The sequence below is a fragment of the Oncorhynchus kisutch genome, linkage group LG18, assembly GCF_002021735.2.
Source record: "Oncorhynchus kisutch isolate 150728-3 linkage group LG18, Okis_V2, whole genome shotgun sequence".
Lineage (NCBI taxonomy): Eukaryota > Metazoa > Chordata > Actinopteri > Salmoniformes > Salmonidae > Oncorhynchus > Oncorhynchus kisutch.
In genome coordinates this window covers 3,003,402-3,021,477 of record NC_034191.2, presented here as the reverse complement: position 1 = coordinate 3,021,477, position 18,076 = coordinate 3,003,402, and the positions used below count along the sequence as shown (strand labels likewise).

The following is an 18,076-nucleotide window of genomic DNA, read 5'->3' as shown; positions in this document are numbered from 1 at the left end:
TCAGGGTAGGCCTCTTAGTTCTACTTTAGGAGCACCTATCAGGGTAGGCCTCTTAGTTCTACTTTAGGAGCACCTATCAGGGTAGGCCTCTTAGTTCTACTTTAGGAGCACCTATCAGGGTAGGCCTCTTAGTTTTACTTTAGGAGCACCTATCAGGGTAGGCCTCTTAGTTTTACTTTAGGAGCACCTATCAGGGTAGGCCTCTTAGTTCTACTTTAGGAGCACCTATCAGGGTAGGCCTCTTAGTTTTACTTTAGGAGCACCCATCAGGGTAGGCCTCTTAGTTTTACTTTAGGAGCACCTATCAGGGTAGGCCTCTTAGTTTTACTTTAGGAGCACCTATCAGGGTAGGCCTCTTAGTTCTACTTTAGGAGCACCTATCAGGGTAGGCCTCTTAGTTTTACTTTAGGAGCACCTATCAGGTTAGTTTTACTTTAGGAGCACCTATCAGGTTAGTTTTACTTTAGGAGTTAACTTGGCCTTTTGAAGTCGAGACAAAACCACATGGTCCAATATGTGGCTCCATTCGATCATTTAAAAAACTGAACTAATCCTGTCAAGGTGTTATAACATCCACGATTATGTTCACTTCCCAGAGAAACCTAGATTAGCCTGCCCTTCGCCTCATTCCACACCATGGTTCTGTATAGGGTTGCAACATTTCCCAGGTTTTCCAGAAATCCTGGCAGGACGATTCCCTCCTGATTCTAGGAAGCTTCCAACCTGGTGATCTGGAAAACCTTGGTCATTGGGAAAGTTACCTGAATTTTGCAACCCTAGTTCTGTAGGTTACACGCCATCCTATGCCACACCACATTCATCATTTCTCTCCCTCTCCTGTCTCCTCCCTCTCTTCTCTCTCTCCTCTCTTCTCTCTCTCCTCTCTTCTCTCTCTCTCCTCTTTCTCTCTCTCCTCTCTTCTCTCTCTTCTCCCTCTCCTGTCTCCTCTCTCTCTTCTCCTCCCTCTCTTCTCTTCCCTCTCTTCTCCCTCTTCTCTCTCCTCCCTCCTCTCTTCTCTTCCCTCTCTTCTCCCTCTTCTCTCTCCTCCCTCCTCTCTTCTCTTCCCTCTCTTCTCACTCTTCTCCCTTCTCCCTCTTCTCTCTCCTCCCTCCTCTCTTCTCTTCTCACTCTTCTCTCTCCTCCCTTCTCTCTTCTCTCTTCTCCTCTTCTCTCTCCTCCCTCCTCTCTTCTCTCTTCTCCCTCTTCTCTCTCCTCCCCCTCTCTTCTCTTCCCTCTCTCCTCCCTCCTCTCTTCTCTCTTCTCCCTCTTCTCTCTTCTCCCTCTTCTCTCTCCTCCCTCCTCTCTTCTCTTCCCTCTCTTCTCCTCCCTCTCTTCTCTTCCCTCTCTCCTCCCTCCTCTCTTCTCTCTTCTCCCTCTTCTCTCCTCTCTCCCTCTTCTCTTCTCCTCCCTCCTCTCTTCTCACCTCTTCTCCTCTTCTCCCTCTTCTCTCTCCTCCCTCCTCTCTTCTCTTCCCTCTCTTCTCCTCCCTCTCTTCTCTTCCCTCTCTCCTCCCTCCTCTCTTCTCTCTTCTCCCTCTTCTCTCTCCTCCCTCCTCTCTTCTCTCTCCTCCCTCCTCTCTTCTCTTCCTCTCTTCTCCTCCCTCTCTTCTCTTCCCTCTCTCCTCCCTCCTCTCTTCTCTCTTCTCCCTCTTCTCTCTCCTCCCTCCTCTCTTCTCACTCTTCTCTCTTCTTCTCACTCCTCCTTTTTGGCTTTTGCTAATATGTTTAGTTTTGCTGTTTAGTTCTTACTCACAAAGGGCCTCTTTCCCTCTCTCTTTTCCTTCTTCTATTTAGAACGGTCTCCCTACTGTCTGTACTGTGGCTGCTGTTTGTTATTTTCCTTCTTGCTCTGGTCTAGTTGGCTCTGTTCCCAGACTGTGTTGGAAGAAATATAACCCAAGACCCTCCCAGCAAACTGAACCCAGAGAGTCTCTTCTCTTCCTGGTCCCGAGAGGAGGGAAAACCTGGGGGAGAGAGAGACAGAAAGGGAGGGTGAGAAAGAGACATCCTAAACTGACTCATGAAGTCTTTTTCCCTCTCTGTCCCTCTCTTCCCTCTGTCCACCTCTCTTTCCCTCTCTCTCTCTCTTTCCCTCTCTCTCTCTCTTTCCCTCTCTCTCTCTCTCTTTCCCTCTCTCTCTCATCTTTCCTCTCCTCTCTCCCTCTCTCTCTCTCTTTTTCCCTCTCTCCCCGCTCTCTCTCCCCTCTCTCTCTCTCTACCTCTCTCTCTCCCTCTCTCTCTCTCTCTGTCCCTCTCTCTCTCTCTGTCCCTCTCTCTCCTCTGTCCCTCTCTCTCTCTCTCTGTCCCTCTCTCTCTCTGTCCCTCTCTCTCTCTGTCCCTCTCTCTCTCTGTCCCTCTCTCTCCTGTCCCTCTCTCTCTGTCCCTCTCTCTCTGTCCCTCTCTCTCTGTCCCTCTCTCTCTGTCCCTCTCTCTCTGTCCCTCTCTCTCTCTGTCCCTCTCTCTCTCTCTCTGTCCCTCTCTCTCTCTCTCTGTCCCTCTCTCTCTGTCCCTCTCTCTCTCTCTGTCCCTCTCTCTCTCTCTTTCTCCTCTCTCTCTCTTTCTCTCTTTCCCTCTCTCTCTCTCTTTCCCTCTTTCCCTCTCTCTCTTCCCTCTCCCTCTCTCTCTTTCCCTCTCTCTCTTCCCTCCCTCTCTCTCTTTCCCTCTCTCTCTCCCTCTCTCTCTCCCCCTCTCTCTGTCCACCTCTCTGTCTTTTTCCCCCTCTCTCCCCCTCTGTCGCTCTCGTATTCTGTTAGTCAGTGCCATAAACCCAAGAAGTAGCCTACTGTACCCCCCCCACGCGCACACATAGAATAGCCAGCCAAATAGAGAAAGTTGCCAGCCATGATCCCCTGGGTCGAGGTTAAGAATATTTTCAAACCAGCTCTATTTTGGTGTCTTCTGGTACATTCTAATGCCTTGATATCATCTGAAATACGCTGCTATTGAGTTCACTGCCCAGATTGGAAAAGAGAGGTGTTGTGTTATATACAGTTTTAAAGAAGTTTACTCAAAATCCAGAAACTCCCTACATTTTAAAGTAGTTTGGTGGAATTGGCCCTCCTCTCTCTCTGTAGTGCTGTACTGAAATGGGTCCCGTGACTCGTGACGTTGCTGGGTGCAGGCCTCTGCTCCGTTGTCAGTGAATTCACGATTCAGAAATCTGTTGAAATGTGGACAAATGAGTGCTTTTATTGAAAGCGTATGGCCGACCGAGGAAATGTGTACTTTTACACCTAAAACATCTGAGAGGATTTTCTCTAATTGATTTAATGTAGCTGCCTGCCACAGCAGTGGAGCTGGGTAAGACCTGCGGATGTGCTCCCTTGGATTATCAATTAAAAACAGATATTTCACCTTTATTTAACCAGGTAGACCAGATCACCTTTATTTAACCAGGTAGACCAGATCACCTTTATTTAACCAGGTAGACCAGATCACCTTTATTTAACCAGGTAGACCAGATCACCTTTATTTAACCAGGTAGACCAGATCACCTTTATTTAACCAGGTAGACCAGATCACCTTTATTTAACCAGGTAGACCAGATCACCTTTATTTAACCAGGTAGACCAGATCACCTTTATTTAACCAGGTAGACGCCAGATCACCTTATTTAACCAGGTAGGCCAGTTGAGAACAAGTTCTGATTTACAACAGCGACCTGGCCAGGATAAATGAAAGCAGTGCGACACAAACAACAACACAGAGTTACACATAAACAAACATACAGTCAATAACACAATAGAGAAAGTATATATACAGTGAGTGCATATAAGGTAGGATACGGGAGGCAATAAATAGGCTGTAGTGGTGAAATGATTGCAGTATGTTAAATTAAACACGGTTGGTAGATGTGCAGAAGATCATTGTGCAAGTAGAGATACTGGGGTGCAACGGAGCAACATAAACACATAACAATATGGGGATGAGGTAGTTGGATGGGCTGTGTACGGATGGGCTGTGTACAGATGGGCTGTGTACAGATGGGCTGTGTACAGGTGGGCTGTGTACGGATGGGCTGTGTACAGGTGGGCTGTGTACGGATGGGCTGTGTACGGATGGGCTGTGTACGGATGGGCTGTGTACGGATGGGCTGTGTACGGGTGGGCTGTGTACGGGTGGGCTGTGTACGGGTGGGCTGTGTACGGGTGGGCTGTGTACGGGTGGGCTGTGTACAGGTGGACTGTGTACAGATGGATTGTGTACGGATGGGCTGTGTACAGGTGGGCTGTGTACAGGTGGGCTGTGTACAGGTGGGCTGTGTACAGATGGGCTGTGTACGGGTGGGCTGTGTACGGGTGGGCTGTGTACAGGTGGGCTGTGTACAGGTGGGCTGTGTACAGGGAGAGAACCTGCTACGTAGAAATGTCATATTGAGCTTGATGTCACAGATTCAATTTTTTGTGGTGCGGGGGGTGAAGGACCTTGTATGAAAGTTGAAAGAGTTAGGCATATCGCAGGTAAAGTCAATTAAGTATAAAATAATTGTCAGCAAGAGCAAGCTGTTGTTCGGGTCCCTGGCTGCGTTTTATACAGGAAACCAAAGGAAGAAGGCACTGTTTTCCTCATTTAAAGATACGGAGAGATGCAGAAGATTGTTAGTAGCAATTTGAAATGGTAAGAAAATGATGTGAACACTCCTGCAGCCAACCTTGCATCGCTGCGTGTGTCTAGACAGCACTTCAGCAACATACACATGAAGCAGATGATCAGACACGATGGGGACAGAAAGCCGAGGGATGCTGAGATACAGCTGTTGCTACTGGATCTAGAGCAGTGGCTAAATACAACGACACGCGTTTGAGAAGAGAAAACGAGCGTGAAGAGGAATGTAGTCTAGCCTGGTTGGAATGGAGTCTTGTAGCCTGGTTGGAATGGAGTCTAGTAGCCTGGTTGGAATGGAGTCTAGTAGCCTGGTTGGAATGGAGTCTAGTAGCCTGGTTGGAATGGAGTCTAGTAGCCTGGTTGGAATGGAGTCTAGTAGCCTGGTTGGAATGGAGTCTAGTAGCCTGGTTGGAATGGAGTCTAGTAGCCTGGTTGGAATGGAGTCTAGTAGCCTGGTTGGAATGGAGTCTAGTAGACTGGTTGGAATGGAGCCTTGCTGCCTGGTTGGAATGGAGCCTTGCTGCCTGGTTGGAATGTAGTTTAGCCTGGTTGGAATGGAGTCTAGGTGAATCAAAATTAACAATCATTCACAAGGGTGTTACATTGTGACCATTACAAATACAACTGTTTATTATGGATTCTCATGACCATTAAAATTTGACTCTGTTGGCGGCATCTCCGTGTGTTTTCTGCTTGACGAGTCACTCACTTTAACGGCACTGCCTAGCAAGTCCTGATGGACTTATAAAGAAATTAAATACATTGTGGTTACGTGCACATCAACTCACAGGGACGATGAAGGAGCATCATGTGTGAAGACGCGTGGCTGATTGAAAGACGCGTGGCTGATTGAAAGACGCGTGGCTGATTGAAAGACGCGTGGCTGATTGAAAGACGCGTGGCTGATTGAAAGACGCGTGGCTGATTGAAAGACGCGTGGCTGATTGAAAGACGCGTGGCTGATTGAAAGACGCGTGGCTGATTGAAAGACGCGTGGCTGATTGAAAGACGCGTGGCTGATTGAAAGACGCGTGGCTGATTGAAAGACGCGTGGCTGATTGAAAGACGCGTGGCTGATTGAAAGACGCGTGGCTGATTGAAAGACGCGTGGCTGATTGAAAGACGCGTGGCTGATTGAAAGACGCGTGGCTGATTGAAAGAACGCGTGGCTGATTGAAAGACGCGTGGCTGATTGAAAGACGCGTGGCTGATTGAAAGACGCGTGGCTGATTGAAAGACGCGTGGCTGATTGAAAGACGCGTGGCTGATTGAAAGACGCGTGGCTGATTGAAAAGACGCGTGGCTGATTGAAAGACGCGTGGCTGATTGAAAGACGCGTGGCTGATTGAAAGACGCGTGGCTGATGAAAGACGCGTGGCTGATTGAAAGACGCGTGGCTGATTGAAAGACGCGTGGCTGATTGAAAGACGCGTGGCTGATTGAAAGACGCGTGGCTGATTGAAAGACGCGTGGCTGATTGAAAGACGCGTGGCTGCAACCACAGCGTACACAACACACACACCCAGCAGACTGTCAAAGCAGCAGTGTTTCTCTGTCATCGCTGTCTCTGAGACTGACAGGCTCCTGTCCTGTCGCTAGATGGCTGGAAGATTCATATTGTTCATTGTAGCGTGAGAGGGTTCGTAGTTAACTTAAGCTGAAATGAGTATGTAACCGCTATAGCCGTTCTAGTGGAAAACACTGACGGTGTTCAGACTGGGACTCTACACTTCCTATAATTCCTCCATTAAAAAATTTAATTAAAAAATCATTTTTTATTTCACCTTTATTTAACCAGGTAGGCTAGTTGAGAACACCTTTATTTAACCAGGTGGGCTAGTTGAGAACACCTTTATTTAACCAGGTAGGCTAGTTGAGAACACCTTTATTTAACCAGGTAGGCTAGTTGAAAACACCTTTATTTAACCAGGTGGGCTAGTTGAAAACACCTTTATTTAACCAGGTAGGCTAGTTGAGAACACCTTTATTTAACCAGGTGGGCTAGTTGAGAACACCTTTATTTAACCAGGTAGGCTAGTTGAGAACACCTTTATTTAACCAGGTAGGCTAGTTGAAAACACCTTTATTTAACCAGGTAGACTAGTTGAGAACACCTTTATTTAACCAGGTAGGCTAGTTGAGAACACCTTTATTTAACCAGGTAGGCTAGTTGAGAACACCTTTATTTAACCAGGTAGGCTAGTTGAGAACACCTTTATTTAACCAGGTAGGCTAGTTGAGAACACCTTTATTTAACCAGGTAGGCTAGTTGAGAACACCTTTATTTAACCAGGTAGGCTAGTTGAGAACACCTTTATTTAACCAGGTAGGCTAGTTGAGAACACCTTTATTTAACCAGGTAGGCTAGTTGAGAACACCTTTATTTAACCAGGTAGGCTAGTTGAGAACACCTTTATTTAACCAGGTAGGCTAGTTGAAAACACCTTTATTTAACCAGGGAGGCTAGTTGAGAACACCTTTATTTAACCAGGTAGGCTAGTTGAAAACACCTTTATTTAACCAGGTAGGCTAGTTGAAAACACCTTTATTTAACCAGGTAGGCTAGTTGAGAACACCTTTATTTAACCAGGTAGGCTAGTTGAGAACACCTTTATTTAACCAGGGAGGCTAGTTGAGAACACCTTTATTTAACCAGGTAGGCTAGTTGAGAACACCTTTATTTAACCAGGTAGGCTAGTTGAGAACACCTTTATTTAACCAGGTAGGCTAGTTGAGAACACCTTTATTTAACCAGGTAGGCCAGTTGAGAACGTTCACGCCCTCTTCAGCCTTATCCCACCCATTCAGCATCGTTCACGCCCTCTTCAGCCTTATCCCACCCATTCAGCATCGTTCACGCCCTCTTCAGCCTTATCCCACGCATCTCTTTAAGGGTTGATCCATGCGTTCTGTACTAACTTGCCAGCTACTTCCAGAGAGAGAGAGACTCACTGAACATATATATATTTTTTCTCTATATATGGTTTCACGTTCAGAGTGCACACTGGACGCTCTGGCCAATAAGTAGGTTTGTTCCGAAAGCTCCGACCTCACATCTACAGTGAAGCACCCAAGCTAACTGGCTAATATTGGCTAGCTACTTCCAGATACATAATGAGAGAACACCCCACTCTGACCATTTACTGACCCTAGCAGAGCTGGTTATCCAGAGCGTTGGTGACTGTAACTGTGCTGCTGGCAACAATTGAATTATGCTTTCATTTACTGACCCCAGATATATTCAACTGGTGTTGAGCGTTCAAAAAGTTATTCTGCGCTCTGGCGCACTAAGATGAGTCTTTTGTTAAGAAATGTAGCTAGATAGCTAGCTGGGTAAACAATGAATCCCATTGCATGACACAACGTTAGTTAGCGAGCTAACAGTACACTTTAACCTGTCCAGGACTGTCTAACCTGTCTGAAAGTGCAGGGCGCCAATTTCAAAACAACAAAAATCTCATAATTAAAATTCCTCAAGCATTCAAGTATTTGACACCATTTTAAAGATCAAATTCTCGTTAATCCAGCCACAGTGTCTGATTTCAGAAAGGATTTACAGAGAAAGCACCACAAACGATTGTTAGGTCATAAAGATACGCCTATTATACATGGAACTTTAGATGAACTTCTCCTTAATGCAACCGCCGTTACAGCCAGTAGAAACATGCCAAACTAAGTCTGGAATCAATCTTTAGGATGTTTTTAACATAACACTTCCTTAATGTTCCAACCGGACAATTCCTTTGTCTGTACAAATGAAGTGTAATGTAGCTACCTTTTCATGTGAGCGCGCCAGACCGAGGCTGTGAGCGCGCCAGACCGAGGCTGTGAGCGCGCCAGACCGAGGCTGTGAGCGCGCCAGACCGAGGCTGTGAGCGCGCCAGACCGAGGCTGTGAGCGCGCCAGACCGAGGCTGTGGCACTCTGCCAGACCGAGGCTGTGGCACTCTGCCAGACCGAGGCTGTGGCACTCTGCCAGACCGAGGCCGTGGCACTCTGCCAGACCGAGGCCGTGGCACTCTGCCAGACCGAGGCCGTGGCACTCTGCCAGACCGAGGCCGTGGCACTCTGCCAGACCGAGACCGTGGCACTCTGCCAGACCACTCACTCAAAGAGCCCTTATGAGCCCGTCCTTTAGAGTAGAATCTTCAAAACAGGTTCTAAATACTGTTGACATCTAGTGGACGCCTTGGGAAGTGAAACATAACTAATATCACCCTGTGTCTTCAATGGGGGCTGAGTTGAAAAACTACAAACCTCAGATTTCCCACTTCCTGTTTTGGATTTTTTCTCAGGTTTTTGCCATATTAGTTCTGTTATATTCACAGACATCATTCAAACAGTTCTGGGTGTTTTCTATCCAAATTTACTAATTATATGCATATTCTAGCTTTTACGGCTGAGTAGCAGGCAGCTTAATTTGGGCACGTTTTTCATCCAAGCTACCCAATACATTGTCAAAATTAGATTGGAGTCTTTTGTTAAGACATGTAGCTAGCTAGCTGAACAATGGACCATAATCACAACTCATGACGTTACTACCCTGCATGAATCTGCAGGTAGCTAACCAACCAGGTTCTATGGCTATAACTAGTCAAGCAAATGTGTCTGAGATACGAAGAATAAGATCATACACATAATGTTAGCTAGCGACCCAGCCAGCTAATGTTAGCTAGCGACCCAGCCAGCTAATGTTAGCTAGCGACCCAGCCAGCTAATGTTAGCTAGCGACCCAGCCAGCTAATGTTAGCTAGCGACCCAGCCAGCTAATGTTAGCTAGCGACCCAGCCAGCTAATGTTAGCTAGCTACCCGGCCAGCTAATGTTAGCTAGCGACCCGGCCAGCTAATGTTAGCTAGCTACCCAGCCAGCTAATGTTAGCTAGCTAACAGTACACTTGAAATGAAACCACTTTCTGTCAAAATTAGAAACATGTAATATCTGAGAATCTTAACCAGTATACATCTTGGCCAATCATGGCTAGCGGGAAGGTTGCTCACATTGTCTGTGGCTAAACCAACTAAGCTCATCATTTAACAATTGTATTCATATTTACAGATGGTATACACGTTTGTTATTGAGGCACATGAAAGTTCACATGTTAACAAAAAACACATTTTGATAGTTTTTATGTTTACATTCAAATGGGTCTCCTGTGAAGTCATTACTTTTCAACATAAACCTAGTTTCCTGAATCGGGTCATATTTGACAGGCTGGTTATTCATCAGTCGTCCTGGTGGGTAGTTAACACTAGGTAGGAATCAATACTGTATATAGACAGGCTGGTTATTCATCTGTCGTCCTGGTGGGTAGTTAACACTAGGTAGGAATCAATACTGTATATAGACAGACTGGTTATTCATCTGTCGTCCTGGTGGGTAGTTAACACTAGGTAGGAATCAATACTGTATATAGACAGGCTGGTTATTCATCAGTCGTCCTGGTGGGTAGTTAACACTAGGTAGGAATCAATACTGTATATAGACAGGCTGGTTATTCATCAGTCGTCCTGGTGGGTAGTTAACACTAGGTAGGAATCAATACTGTATATAGACAGACTGGTTATTCATCTCTCGTTCCAACACGTACTGACACCCCAACACACATAATACATACCCCACCTCAATTACCTCGTACCCCTGCACATTGACTCAGTACTGGTACTTCCTGTATATAGCAGAGTTATTACCTGGTACTTCCTGTATATAGCCATGTTATTACCTGGTACTTCCTGTATATAGCCATGTTATTACCTGGTACTTCCTGTATATAGCCATGATATTAACTGGTACTTCCTGTATATAGCCATGATATTACCTGGTACTTCCTGTATATAGCCATGTTATTACCTGGTACTTCCTGTATATAGCCATGTTATTACCTGGTACTCCCTGGATATAGCCATGTTATTACCTGGTACTTCCTGTATATAACCATGTTATTACCTGGTACTTCCTGTATATAGCCATGTAATTACCTGGTACTTCCTGTATATAGCCATGTTATTACCTGGTACTTCCTGTATATAGCCATGTTATTACCTGGTACTTCCTGTATATAGACATGTTATTACCTGGTACTTCCTGTATATAGACATGTTATTACCTGGTACTTCCTGTATATAGCCATGTTATTACCTGGTACTCCCTGTATATAACCATGTTATTACCTGGTACTCCCTGTATATAAACATGTTATTACCTGGTACTCCCTGTATATAGCTATGTTATTACCTGGTACTTCCTGTATATAGACATGTTATTACCTGGTACTCACTCACAAGAGTCAGAGGGAGAGAGATATTGCTGGAGAGTGTGTATTATCTACTTCACTAGAGAGAGAGAGAGACATGGCTCTCAAGAGAAGACAGGCTATGTGCTCACTGCCCACAAAATGAGGTGGAAACTGAGCTGCACTTCCTAACCTCCTGCCCAATGTATGACCATGTTAGAGACACATATTTCCCTCAGATTACACAGATCCACAAAGAACCCAATTTTGATAAACTCTCATATCTACTGGGTTAAATACCACAGTGTGCCATCACAGCAACACGATTTGTGACCTGTTGCCACAAGAAAAGGTCAACCATTTCTGTTAATTTATTTTCCCTTTTGTACTTGAACTATTTGCACATCATTACAACACTGTATATAGACATAATATGACATTTGAAATGTAAAGATATGTTTCCCATGCCAATAAAGCCCAATGAGTTGAGAGGTGGAGGGAGAGAGCACTGTAGATAGTGGAGTGTTTGTGGTTAGCAGACTGTGGTTAGCAGACTGTGCTGTGGAGTCTTTGTGGTTAGCAGACTGTGGTTAGCAGACTGTGGTTAGCAAACTGTGCTGTGGAGTCTTTGTGGTTAGCAGACTGTGGTTAGCAGACTGTGCTGTGGAGTGTTTGTGGTTAGCAGACTGTTCTGTGGAGTCTTTGTGGTTAGCAGACTGGTTAGCAGACTGTGCTGTGGAGTGTTTGTGGTTAGCAGACTGTGGTTAGCAGACTGTGTTGTGGAGTGTTTGTGGTTAGCAGACTGTGCTGTGGAGTCTTTGTGGTTAGCAGACTGTGGTTAGCAGACTGCTGTGGAGTGTTTCTGGTTAGCAGACTGTGGTTAGCAGACTGGTTAGCAGACTGTGGTTAGCAGACTGTGCGGTGGAGTGTTTGTGGTTAGCAGACTGTGCGGTGGAGTGTTTGTGGTTAGCAGACTGTGCGGTGGAGTGTTTGTGGTTAGCAGACTGTGCGGTGGAGTCTTTGTGGTTAGCAGACTGTGCGGTGGAGTGGAGTGTTTGTGGTTAGCAGACTGTGCGGTGGAGTGGAGTGTTTGTGGTTAGCAGACTGTGGTGTGGAGTCTTTGTGGTTAGCAGACCCTCATACCATCGCGGTCACCTAATCACCCCCAGTTTACAATGGGCTCACTCCCCCCCCCCCCCCCCCCCCCCCTCCTCTCCACCTGTAACTATTCCCCAGGTCGTTGCTGTAAATTAGAATGTGTTCTCAGTCAACTTACCTGGTAAAAAAAACTAACCTGATTGGACACGATTTGGAAAGGCACGCACCTGTTTTTATAAGGTCCCACAGTTGACAGTGCATGTCAGAGCAAAAACCAAGCCGCGAGGTTGAAGGAATTATCCGTAGAGCTCCGAGACAGGATTGTGTCGAGGTACAGATCTGGGGAAGGGTACCAAAACATTTCTGCAGCATTGAAGGTCCCCAAGAAACCAGTGACCTCCATCACTCTTAAATGGAAGAAGTTTGGAACCACCAAGACTCTTCCCAGAGCTGGCCGCCGGGCCAAACTGAGCAATCGGGGGAGAAGGGCCTTGGTCAGGGAGGGAACCATGAACCTGATGGTCAATCTGACAGAGCTTCAGAGTTCCTCTGTGGAGATGGGAGAACCTTCCTGAAAGACAACCATCTCTTCTGCAGCACTCCACCAATTAGGCCATTATGGTAGAGCGGCCAGACGGACGCCACTTCTTATTAAAAGGCACATGACAGCCTGCTTGGAGTTTGCCAAAAGTCACCTGAAGGACTCAGACTATGAGAATCAAGATTCTCTGGTCTGATGAACCCAAGATTGAACTCTTTGGCCTGAATGCCAAGCGTCACGTCTGGAGGAAACCTGGCACCATCCCTACGGTGAAGCATGGTGGTGGCAGCATCATTCTGTGGGGATGTTTTTCACCGGCAGGGACTGGGAGATTAGTCAGGATCAAGGCAAAGGTGGAAAGTACAGAGAGATCCTTGATGAAAACCTGCTCAGGACCTCAGACTGGGGCGAAGGTTCACCTTCCAATAGGACAATAGCCCTAAGCACAAAGCCAAGGCAACGCAGGAGTGGCTTTGGAACAAGTCTCTGAATGTCCTTGAGTGTCCCAGCCAGAGCCTGGACTTGAAACGGATCGAACATTTCTAGAAAGACCTGAAAATAGCTGTGCAGCGACACTCCTTAATCCAACCTGACAGAGCTTGAGAGGATCTGCAGAGAAGAATGGGGAGAAACTCCACAAATACAGGTGTGCCAAACTTGTAGCGTCATACCCAAGAAGACTTGAGGCTGTAATCGCTGCCAAAGGTGCTTCAACAAAGTACTGAGTAAAGGGTCTGAATACTTATGGAAATGTGATATTTGAGTTTTTGAAATTTTTATTATAAATCAGCAAAAATTTCTGCAAACCAGTTTTTGTATTGTCATAATGGTGTATTGTGTGTAGATTTGAGAGGGGGGAAACATTCTAAAAATGATTAAATTAAGGCAGTAACCTAATAAAATGTGGAAAAAGTTAAGGGGTCTGAATACTTTCTTAAGGCACTGTTTATATACAGTATCAGTCAAAAGTTTGGACACCTGCACATTGAAGGGGTTTTGTTTATTTTTACTGTGTTCTGCATTGTAGAATAATAGTGAAGACATCAAAACTATGAAATAACACATATGGAATCATGAAGTAACCAAAAAAGTGTTAAAATCTAAATATATTTGAGATTCTTCAAAGTAGCCACTCTCTTTGCTTTGATGACAGCTTCGCACACTTTTTTTGGATACTACAATGTAGGAAAAAATCTATAAAACCCTTGAATGTGCAGGTGTGTCCAAACTGTTGACTGGTACTGTAAGTTACAGCCTACAAAAAGGTCGTATTTTTCTTCTTGTTCTCCAACATGTTTTCAGCACTTTTCTTTCTGTGATCTAAACTAGTTTTCTGTTTTTATTTCCGTGATCTAAACTAGTTTTCTGTTTTTATTTCCGTGATCTAAACTAGTTTTCTGTTTTTATTTCCGTGATCTAAACCAAATCAAATCAAATCAAATTTATTTATTTATATAGCCCTTCGTACATCAGCTGATATCTCAAAGTGCTGTACAGAAACCCAGCCTAAAACCCCAAACAGCAAGCAATGCAGGTGGAGAAGCACGGTGGCTAGGAAAAACTCCCTAGAAAGGCCAATACCTAGGAAGAAACCTAGAGAGGAACCAGGCTATGTGGGGTGGCCAGTCCTCTTCTGGCTGTGCCGGGTGGAGATTATAACAGAACATGGTCAAGATGTTCAATGTTCATAAATGACCAGCATGGTCGAATAATAATAAGGCAGAACAGTTGAAACTAGAGCAGCAGCACAGTCAGGTGGAAGTTGAAACTGGAGCAGCAGCATGGCCAGGTAGACTGGGGACAGCAAGGAGTCATCATGTCAGGTAGTCCTGGGGCATGGTCCTAGGGCTCAGGTCAGTTGAAACTGGAACAGCAGCATGGCCAGGTGGACTGGGGACAGCAAGGAGTCATCATGTCAGGTAGTCCTGGGGCATGGTCCTAGGGCTCAGGTCCTCCGAGAGAGAGAAAGAAAGAGAGAAGGAGAGAATTAGAGAACGCACACTTAGATTCACACAGGACACCGAATAGGACAGGAGAAGTACTCCAGATATAACAAACTGACCCCAGCCCCCCGACACATAAACTACTGCAGCATAAATACTGGAGGCTGAGACAGGAGGGGTCAGGAGACACTGTGGCCCCATCCGAGGATAAACCAGTTTCTGTTTTTATTTCCGTGATCTAAACTAGTTTTCTGTTATTATTTCCGTGACTTATCTAAACTAGTTTTCTGTTTTTATTTCCGTGACTTATCTAAACTAGTTTTCCGTTTTTATTTCCGTGATCTCAACTAGTTCTGTTTTTATTTCCGTGATCTAAACTAGTTTTCTGTTTTTATTTCCGTGATCTAAACTAGTTTTCTGTTTTTATTTCCGTGATCTAAACCAGTTTTCTTTCTCTCGTCATTCTGCAGCATGTACATATAGTGAGCAGTATGTTTGGAACATCAAATCACTAAATTCCAGTATCCAATCACAATACACCTACACCTTCAGAAGGTTATTTATTATTATTTTTTTATTTTTTTAAAAACCAATTACAAATGAAAAGATGAAATGTCTTTAGTCAATAAGTATTCCACCTGTTTGTTATGGCAAGCCTAAATTAGTTCAATGGTAAAAATTTGCTTAACAAATCGCATGAGTTGCATGGATAATAGAGTTTAACATTATTTTTGAATGACTACCTCATCTCTTTCCCCACACATACAATTATCTGTAAGGTCCCTCAGTCCAGCAGTGAATTTTAAACACAAATTCAACAGTAAAGACCAGGGAGCTTTTCCAATACCTCACAAAGAAGGGCACCTATTGGTAGATAGATTTTTTTTTTAAAGCAGACATTGAATATCCATTTCAGCATGGTGAAGTTATTAATTACACTTTGGATGGTGTATCAATACACCCAGTCACTACAAAGATACAGGCGTCCTTCCTAACTCAGTTGCTGGAGAGGAAGGAAACCGCTCAGGGATTTCACCATGAGGCCAATGGCGACTTTAAAACAGTTAGAGTTTAATGGCTGTGACAGGAGAACACTGAGGATGGATCAACAACATTGTAGTTACTCCACAATACTGACCTAAATGACAGAGTGAAAAGAAGGAAGCCTTTACAGAATACACATTCCAAAACAGGCATCCTGTTTGCAACAAGGCACTAAAGTAATACTGCAAAAAATGTGGCAAAGCAATTCACTTTTTGTCCTCGATACAAAGTGTTATGTTTGTGGTAAATCCAATACAACACATTACTGAGTACCACTCTCATAGTGGTGGCTGCATCATGTTATGGGTATGCTTGTAATCGTTAAGGACTGGAGAGTTTTTCAGGAAAGAAAATGTAGTTGAGTTAAACACAGGCAAAATCCTAGAGGTAAACCTGGTTCAGTCTGCTTTCCACAAGACACTGGGAGATGAATTCAGCTTTCAGCAGGACAATAACCTAAAACACAAGGCCAAATCTACACTGGAGTTGCTTACCAAGAAGGCAGTGAATGTTCCGAATTAGTTTGTCTTAAATCTACTTGATAGTTTATAGTTTTCTTGCAATTAGGTCTGACCCCATTTAGTCAACTTGTTGATTGTTTTGTCGCCTGAGATGTTTTTCGTTAAGCGGTCGCAAAAATATATATATATTTTGTCATGGCACACGAGACACATGTCTGATTGGCTCCTGTCTCAGTGGACAGTCCAATAAGAAGGGGAGTATGGCAAAGATACACAAGGCGGGTCTCTCTCCAGAATGCTCGCTCTCCTGCCAATTCGTGCCCATTCTTTGTTTCATAACTTCATTGTGTGAATTGTTTTGTCCTTTGATTGTCCTTTGTCAGTGTCTATCAATTCCCCATTTACATATAAACTCAGAAAAGAAAGGAACGTCCCTTTTTCAGGACCCTGTCTTTCAAAGATAATTCATAAACATCCAAATTACTTCTCAGATCTTCATTGTAAAGGGTTTAAACACTGTTTCCCATGCTTGTTCAATGAACCATAAACAATTAATGAACATGCACCTGTGGAACGGTCGTTAAGACACTAGGAGGTGGAGGTGGAGGGTCCGTCATGGTCTGGGGCGGTGTGTCACAGCACCATCGGACTGAGCTTGTTGTCATTGCAGGCAATCTCAACGCTGTGCGTTACAGGGAAGACGTCCGAATCAAATCAAATTTTATTGTTGACCAATTGACTGGTTGAAAGAACAGAAGACCCTCGGTCGACCCAATGTGTTTTTTTTGGGGGGGGGGGATAGTCCTACTAGTAATGATCAACAACCAATTTGGCTTGAAGCATTTTTTTAAAAGAATAAGTGTTGCACAATCCACATGTGAAAAGCAGCTGTAATCGCTGCCAAAAGGCTATTCTACAAAGTATTGATTCAGGGGTGTGTGACATTTCATTTTCAATAATTGTGTCCACATTTCTTAACATGTTTTCAAAATTGTGTGATGGAAAAACTAGATTTGTTAGATTTAGATTTGCCCCAGATCATTAGAGCAAACAAAAAATGTTCAATAATAAACGGTTTAAATCAAAAAGCTTTTGGCATTTTGAAGATGCAGATTTTGCTAACGTGACCTCTAACCTCTCCTCTCCCCTCCAGGTTATTCTGTGGTCAGTAAAGAGTCAAGGAGCAGCAGCAGCAATATGCCCCAGTGTGTCAGCTGAGACATGGACTGAGGTGAGTGAACTGAACCCAGCCATGGTCATACATGTTGGTCACACCAATTTGAAGTTCAAGACAAACGGTAAGAGGTAGGGATGTAACGATTCACAGATACGCGCATCAGTCCCCCGGTTCAAAATGTTTAAGATGTGAGTTGGTCCGCTGAACCCCAAAAGGATCCAAATGTCGCGTCGGTCAAAAAAAAAAACTATTAAAATGTTACAAATCGCCAGTTCACTAAAATGTTTTGCTGAAATTACCTCATCTTGTGAGAACTGCATCGTTCAGTGTCGAACTGAACTGTTGCCAGTCATTGATCTACACGTTTACTGCCCCCAGGTGGTGAAGGTAGGAAACAACACCTCCACTTCCTAAACACTGGGGCCCCACAGGGTGTGTGCTCAGCCCCCTCCTGTACTCCCTGTTCAACCATGTCTGCGTAGCCACACATGCCTCCAACTCAATCATCAAGTTTGCAGACGACACGACAGTTATAGGCCTGATTACCAAAAATGACTAGACAGCCTACGGGGAGGAGGTGAGGGCCCTGGGGGAGTGGTGTAAGGAAAATAACTTCTCCCTCAATGTCAACAAAACGAAGGAGATGATCGTGGACTTCAGGAGACAGGGAGGCGCTCCCTCTGCTATCTACATCGACGGGACTGCAGTGGAGAAGGTGAAAAGCTTTGAAGTTCCTCTGCGTCCACATCACAGACGATCTGAATGGTCCACATCACCGACGATCTGAATGGTCCACCCACACAGACCATCTGATTGGTCCACCCACACAGACGGTGTGGTGTAGAAGTCACAACAGCGCCTCCTTAACCCCTGGAGGCTGAAGAAATGTGGATTGGTCCATAAGACCCGCACAAACTTATACAGATGCATCCTGTCGGGCTGTATCACCGCCTGGTACGGCAACTGCACCACCCTCAA

The 18,076-nt window shown here is 44.9% G+C and overlaps 1 protein-coding gene across 3 annotated transcripts in view; it reads left to right on the top strand.

The window, feature by feature from the left end:
- bcl9l (bcl9 like) overlaps positions 1 to 18,076 on the top strand; it is an 83,319-nt gene that overhangs the window by 13,598 nt on the left and 51,645 nt on the right. For all 3 annotated transcript variants that reach the window (XM_031795371.1, XM_031795372.1, XM_031795373.1), the window contains exon 2: positions 17,075 to 17,152. The gene's annotated coding sequence lies outside the window, so the exon portion shown is untranslated. The remainder of the gene's footprint in view (positions 1 to 17,074; positions 17,153 to 18,076) is intronic.